This window comes from Gadus macrocephalus, chromosome 9 (assembly GCF_031168955.1).
Source record: "Gadus macrocephalus chromosome 9, ASM3116895v1".
NCBI classification, from domain to species: domain Eukaryota; kingdom Metazoa; phylum Chordata; class Actinopteri; order Gadiformes; family Gadidae; genus Gadus; species Gadus macrocephalus.
In genome coordinates this window covers 13,847,359-13,855,417 of record NC_082390.1, presented here as the reverse complement: position 1 = coordinate 13,855,417, position 8,059 = coordinate 13,847,359, and the positions used below count along the sequence as shown (strand labels likewise).

Below are 8,059 nucleotides of genomic sequence, written 5' to 3'. Positions count from 1 at the left end.
ACGCACACACACACACACACACACACACACACACACACACACACACCACACACACACACACACACACACACACACACACACAAACACAATAAGCAGTCATTTTTATAATCAATTAGTCCAGTCCTCTCTGTTGTATCTCACTCCATCGCCCCCCCCCCCCCCCCCCCCCCCCTCCCCCCCCAGTGATCCTATTGCTGTCCAACGAACAAGCTGAATGAAGGTGTGGACTGCAGAACGCAGAGCTCCTCCTTTGAAAAAAACACCTCCATTTACAAGCAAAAGCATCCCGCCTGTGGCTAGCCCATTGCATTGTGGGTACAGAGGGAATGATCGTCTGTACCGATTACGGCCCTGATGCTCGTGGCTCTGCTTGTGTTAATGTATTCATCAGCGGAATGAATAAATGAGAGCGTTGAAACACCTGGTGGTCCACCGGTGCCCCTCCCTGGAAATTCATTGAACCACAGACTGCATGAACACATCCAGAAGAGGGGGGCGGGGGAGAGGGGGCTCACCCTCAGGACAGGGCCTGGCTGTACAGTAGTTACACGGGCCGTCGACACGCGCATGAATAATCAATTCATAACCCAGTTCGGTGTTGTACCCCAAAGTGGGTCGCTGTGTGAGTGGTTTCTGTGTGTGTGTGTGTGTGGGTGTGTGCGCGGTGCGGTGTGTGTGTGTGAATATGTTGGTATGTGTGTGTGCATGAATGTACGTGTGTTTGTATGTGTGTAAGCATGTATGCATACACACACCCCCTATGTTGGTCTTGCCGGTGGAGACCAGGGGTAAATGGGTGACCTAGCTGTCGCACCTAGTTGTCACTAGTTCCAGGGGTGTGGGGAGATGGTCTGGAAGAGACTGTGACCCAGATGCACTGTCCACTCTAGTTTAAAGGCCAACGCACATCAGTGAGCATCAGTGACGCATGCTGTCTGTACAAGCTAGGCAATGCTTTGTAACAACCCGCATTACTTTCTATGGGGAGAGCATCACATATATTTTTTGTTACGTTAGCCTACATAGCATTCTATTCACAACAAACTTAACCGGGATGGAGAACCGGAGAGAAAGGAAGGTGCTAATGTGTGGTTTGAATCATGATGTGCTGAAGTAGTACCAGGTAAAGCTTACACTTGTTCATCTCCCAGTAATCACACACAGAATGGACCTTAAGGTCTCACTGACCTATGATAGAGATGCGACCACAACGTTAGATTTTCTGGTGGCGCCAGGGTCCACTTTGAAGGAGTTAGCCATCTGTCTTCCTAGACTACCAGGCAAGGAAGATGGAGAGGGGGTAAGTGGGAGGGCGGGTCGACTCTGAGAATAATGTACAAAAATCAGTATGCAAAAAATACTCTAGTTATTGCTTGTTCACTGGAACTACAAATGAAAGATTACAGGAGCACTTAGTTCAAGTGGTTGTCAAGTTTTCCTTGATTGATCATGTCATATTTCCCTTCTTATCACAATATAATTAAAAATAAATACAAAACAGAACAGAATATCATGGTAGCATATTATAATACGATGATGCATCTATCCATTTGATCAAATCTAATTGGTTAAAGTCCCTACGTCTTTAATAAACAAGACGACAGTTTATATATTATATTGCACCATGTGTATATATTTCAAAGTTAATAAATACAATTTAAATGATTACAATTTTCAAAAACTGTTCACTTGAGGTAATGGTGTTATGTGAACAATCCCAGTTGCAACGGCTTAGACCTTTAACGACAATGGAATACACTACTCATCCTTCGTTATCCACATTTTCAAGAATTAAACTATCTAATGCTGTGCCAATATTTCTTGCAAATGTAATATTCCTTTTGACCTTAGGCAGAAAAGCAGATATATGAATTACTAGGGGTGAGGAGGGAACAGTGATCGCTGCTTCTGTATTTTTGGAAATGAACAGAGCCTCATAAAGGAAATAACATGGCGATTAAAAGCTAGGCGACATCTGATCCCTGTCAAGTCATCTGGAAATGAGCAGTGATTGCTATTGTAATGCGTTAAAGAGACTGTTGCTCATCTTGTAATGCATTGAGGAGACTGATGCTCATCTTGTAATGCATTGAGGAGACTGCAGCTCATCTTGTAATGCATTGAGGAGACTGCAGCTCATCTTGTAATGCATGAGGAGACTGCAGCTCATCTTGAACCCGCTTTGGGCAGAATCATTTAGGATTTCCATAAAGAAAGACAAAGTTATGATTGAAGCCCATAGTTCACAGGCACAAAATGAAGTATAATTTGTAAACTACTTTAAATTAGTATTTGTGCAATAGTCTATAGTATATGGGTATATCTGAACGTAGAAAAAGCATTTGGAAATTTCGCCGGGATCAACATAGCCTGTAGCATTTTGAAATTTCGCCAGGAACAAATAGCCTTTTCTCAAATGAATTTCCAATTAGAATAGGTTAAAGTAAAACACTTTGAAGGAACGCTGACATATTCTGTATTGATCTCAACTGAGGTGTTTTCTGAATAAAGCTCCTTTGTGTTTGTTATCACAGAGCTCTCCTTTGACTCTCCCTGCTTTGTGTGGAAGGAAGAAAGCACAGAATTAGTTTTAATTCATGAAAACCAAAAATATGACAGAAGTAATTGCGGAATCATGTCAATTTTGGTTTCCATGGTCTGAGGATAATTCAGAACGGAAATTGTCAAATCCAATTCCGTTTTTTGCCGATGGGCTCATTTCCTGCCATCTTTCCATTATCTGAAGACTCGCTGAAGTGTACCATTTGGATGATCACCACAACGACCACACACTATGGGATAGTTTCCATGGAAACACCTCAGAATGGTTGACAAGGGATCAGACGGCAAGTCTTCATATGACAATGATTGAAAAAATATATAGATATACATTTAAAGATGTATATGTTTGTATATAAAAAAAAATACACACTGTGAGTCCAGGATGTTGATTCCAAATAGAAATTATAAAAAATCCATAGCTTTAAATAATGTAGTATTTAAAATTAAATATAAATAAGCAAATTACATTTTCTCTTTCATCCACATGGCACCAGGGGCTAAAGTTTCTATGCGAGTGTTGGGGAGAGTTTCCCATTTGGCACAGCAGATTCGCTTGTTTCCCAGACTTTTCTCACTTGTAGCCGTGATCTAAGGCAACTGCCGCCGACCATTCAGTCTGCCAACACACAAGTTAAAACAGACAGACGGACGGACTAGCATGCGATAGCAGAACCCTCTTTGTATTTTTCTGTTTCTCATAGAGCTGTTTGTGTAACGCCAGCACCAGAGCTGTTCTCTGAAAACACTTTTATTTGGCTCTAAAGCGAGTGGGGGGCGGGTAAGGGAGGGTTTGTGTGAAAACAAAAAAGAGAATTAGAGAGGAATTGATTAAACGCCATTTCGGTTCTGTTTGTTTTGCATTAAGTGTCTTTGATGAGCCGCATCCATTAATGACTTATTAATGCACATTCACTCAGCAGCGCATGATTGACAGTCAAAATAACACAAAATAACAATAACACTCCTGCAAAACAATTTCCTGAGTGCTTGAATACTTTGCTAGGTAAAACACCTAGCTACTTGGATTTTGAGTTTTCAGACTTTACTTTATGCACTTATCTGACCCCTGAATCGGTTCAGGGAGACCATTAGCCACCTAACACTTTGATGTACTGCTCTATGAGTAGGAGTGGAACGTGTCTTCTGATCAGAAAGACGGGTCACAAAGAGGGACCTGTTGCTGCTGTCAAAACGAGTACTTCTACTTTCAGTATTTTTAATGATTGTATATTCTCCATGAAATACCCAACTATGGTCCAGCTCCCACTCCCTTTGTTCCATTTCCTTTAATCCTCTGCCGTTTCTATCCTCAATGCAATATCTTCAAGAACAGAGAGAACCTCTAACCTATAGTGGAGGTGATGGAGAGGCTGGTGAGGCAACCTTTACTCTTCAGTGGGAGAGGAAGACGTGGGTTGGGGGTGGGCAGAGGAAGTTGAGGAGGATAGCAATAATGTGAAGGTGAATGTAGAAATGATGAAAACACAGAAGAGATGGAGGAGTGAAAGAGTGATGAGAGACATGACAGAAAAGAAGGGTAGCCAGAAGACGAAAAATGGATCGCAAAGAAACAGATCACAGCCGCGAGACTTGAAGCAGCAACATGAAACACACACACACACACACACACACACACACACACACACACACACACACACACCACACACACACACACACACACACACACACACACACACACACACACACACACACACACACACACACACACACACACACTGACTCACTCCCTCACTGAGGAGTGACGGCGGCATATGGAAATGTTAGAGTGCTGTGCATGCAGGGCATCAGTTTCATGCAGTTCCATCCATATCGTCCCCCCATGTATGGGGGGACGATATGGATGGCGTTCTATTAGCTTATCGTCACCTTCCCAGTATATGGCCAAGGACGAATGGCTAAGGGGTATGGTTTGCTAATACCTGTACAATGCCACGCTGATTGAAGGCGTGTTCAGTGTGTGCTAATCGCCCTTGGCTTCCAGCCAAGGGCCGTTTTTTTTTCTGCCCGTTCACGACTCTGCCCCCCTCAACGAGCCCTGCACCAGTGAGTCAATAGTCGGATCAATCAAGACTGCCAGATCCTCCCACGCCCAAACCAAATCCATTCGCAAATCATTAGAATAATACAACGATGCTATGAAAATAACCCAGTTAATAATAGCCGAATACCTCCAATTACCCGTATCACAGCTTACAGCTTCTAGTTTGATGCCTCTTGTATAAACATAACCCCGTTCTACTTCTCTCCATAAATCTTGTAAAGTGGTCGCTTCTGGAATGGAAAACAAATGTTTCCAATCCATTGCACATGTCCCGAAATACTTAACAATGAGACAGCCTTGACGATTACTTAATTACCCCCCCCCCCCCCCCCCCCCCCCCACCAAAAAAAAAGGAACTTGATATGATAACAAAAACAAAAATCGAAACCACACTCTCCAATTTATAATAATATATAATAATATATAATACCATTAGTGAAGGATGGCCCTCCCTTCTCGCGGCAGCTACAGCGCTGCTCCGCGTCTCTTCTTACACTTCCGTCAGCCGTGCCCAGGGAGGCAGCCTGTGGTTCAGCAGCTCCAGAGCCAGGAAAGACCTCCGCCATCACGGCTCCACTACGGCGCTGTAATTGGATCACGTTTCAGTCTGCAGTCTTCTGTGTTATCGTGGTGATACACACGGTCAGCTCATAGGAAAAATGACCACCTTCCATTGGACCGTAAGAAGGCCCTGTTTAGTGTTTTGTTTATTTATCTAGATGAAATCTGGATTTAATTGGGGAGCTGTGAACATCTGGGAGATGTTAACAACACATTAAAAAACAAAATGAGATGTCCTTGACACTTATACCATTAAACATCAGTGTATGGTCTGCCTTCATCCCATTTGTTGTTTTCTTTCAAATTAGACATTTTGTCTCAAGGTGTGTCTATTTGGTCCACAGCAAGTGGAACGATATCGTAAATCTCTGATCGTAGTTAATTGGTAGTCAACTACTTAACCAAAGACGGAATGGAAACAGGAATAAGCTGTCCAATGTGAAGTCGATTTGTGGAGAAGGGCTAACGATAAGACACGTTCGATTATTCATCAACTTGATCTTTTTTTTTCCCCAAGTCAAGACTGACGGGAGAAACGGGGCAGATTTAATACATCTCCTTGCCATTTCACTCACATGTTTTTCTTCTGCACTGAAGTAAATGGTTTCTGGATGTCTCATGCCTACAGAACTTGAGGTAAACCTGCAACCTTGCCCATAGATTGATGCTTGCTGGGCGGGGGTGGGGGGGGGGGGGTTATTATAGAGACTGGAGCCTCTTGCATCCAAACAAATTGATTGAATTCATTCTCTTGTGTTCTTTTGTCCTCGGACGCCTGTTCTGTCCAGCTACCGGCGGGATTATACTCTTAACAAAATAAATTGTAATGAACATTTTCCGATGAATGACGGTTGATTATTTTCCGATACAGCTATATAACAACGATATAAATAATAGAGACGATTTAGATGATTTGGAATTTTTGATTGCTAGGCTGCACAATTTATATTTAGAAGCACTGAATTTAAATGAGACACATTCAATAAAGGTAAAGTGGGAGAGAGCGAGAGAGAGAGAGAGAGAGAGAGAGAGAGAGAGAGGGGGGGGGGGGGGAGAGAGAGAGAGAGAGAGAGAGAGAGAGAGAGGGGGGGGGGGGGGGGCGAGAGAGAGAGAGAGAGAGAGAGAGAGAGAGAGAGAGAGAGAGAGAGAGAGGAGGAGAGGAGAGAGAGAGGGGTGGGGGGGGGGGGAGAGTGGGGGGGGGAGGGAGAGAGAGAGAGAGAGAGAGAGAGAGAGAGAGAGAGAGAGAGTAAAAAAAGCCTCGGAGGGATGAAAACATGAGAGAGGAGAAAAGTAAAGAGAGAGCCAGAGAAAAAAGAGGGTGATGTTGGGGCTTAACCGGTCTGGACACAGAGTTTTAAAGAGATCAAGGGATAGAGTCAAGAGGTGAGGGTAGAGAAAGAAGGAAAGAGAGGCTTTCCTCTCAGGATTATCCCGTCTTTTCTGCTGAAGTAAGCCCCTTGTGGATCCTCCAGTGGAAGGTTACTGTGTGAGATAGGAAATATGATACTTAAGAAACACCTTTTACCTGCCTCTCCTTTCCATAGAACCCCTGGCCAATCAGTGGACCCCGTTGCACGGATCTCATGGGTAATCAGCAGCATGTGCTCGAGGGCCCTCATGTGACAGTTGGCCATCTGAAAATGTGCAAGCATGAATGCATGGCTCTCTGTGTGGATAGCACACAGCAGAACCAGAGAACCACTGCAGTGACATAGAGGCAGAGAGAGAGAAACAGAGGAGGGATTCATTTAGTATCGACGCATTGATTGATCTATTAACTAATGTGTTGCTTTGCTTTTGCATCATATTGCATCTATGTCCTGCTAATAAATCCAACTGAATTGTATTCAATTAAAGTGAGAGACAGAGACACAGACGCAGCGACAGAGAGACCGAGACCGAGACAGAGACAGAGAGACAGAGACCGACACAGACACAGAGACAGAGAGACAGAGGCAGAAGACACAGAGGCAGAGGCAGAAAAAAAAGAGTGGGGGACAGAGAGATGGAGCGAGAGAGAGGGTGAGTGGGAGGGATAGAGTTGGAAATAGAGAAAGCCCAGAGAGATAGATAGACAAGAGAGAAGAGAGAGAGAGAGAGAGAGAGAGCGAGAGGAGAGAGAGAGAGCGAGAGAGAGGAGAGAGAGAGAGAGAGAGGAGGGGGATGGAAGAGAGAAAGAGAGAGAGAAAGAGAGTGAGTGTGAGAGACGGAGGAGAGAGAGGCCACATATGTGGAGCTAAGTTCATTATGAGAGATGGAAGGGAAACCAGTTATGAATGTTCGGAAGCCTGGTGTGAATGTTTGGGAAACCCAGTTAGGAATGTTGGAAGCATGTTACAAGCGGTGCACCTCTTTGATATCATTTTCTGTGTTTTGAAAAAGCAGTGTTGCTAAGAGACATATTGACTCCGGTTGCTAGGATAACCATTTTAATTGGTTGATGTGCCAAACCTGTGTGTGTGTGTGGTGTGTGTGTGGGTGGTGGGGGGTTTCTGAAGGTAGTTCATGATAGGAGAGAAGCAGGGGCGCTTCCCGGCACATCAAAACACTCTCATCTGGAGAAAAAAGCAGAAGCGAGCCGTGGCGGAGATGAAGAATGACAGCGCTTCTTGGCTTAAATTGTGCTAATAGCTCAACGTGTATCCAATAAATAGCAGAGCAGTGTGTAACCAAATGCACCGCCAAATTCCACCTTTTGAAGGAAATGCACACCACTGAGGCTCAATGTGATCATTATATAATATTATATCATAAAGGATGTGACTCTGAGTTGCTTCCTTGCTGAACCACGCCTTGGATTGATGGGGAGCCGGGATGTGTGATGAGTGGGGTTACTTTGTGTGTGTGTGTGTGTGTGTGTGTGTGTTGTGGTGG

General features: G+C 44.1%; 1 protein-coding gene across 1 annotated transcript in view; it reads left to right on the top strand.

Annotated features, from left to right (window-relative positions):
* necab2 (N-terminal EF-hand calcium binding protein 2) overlaps positions 1 to 8,059 on the top strand; it is a 46,036-nt gene that overhangs the window by 4,851 nt on the left and 33,126 nt on the right. The gene's annotated exons all lie outside the window — the stretch shown is intronic.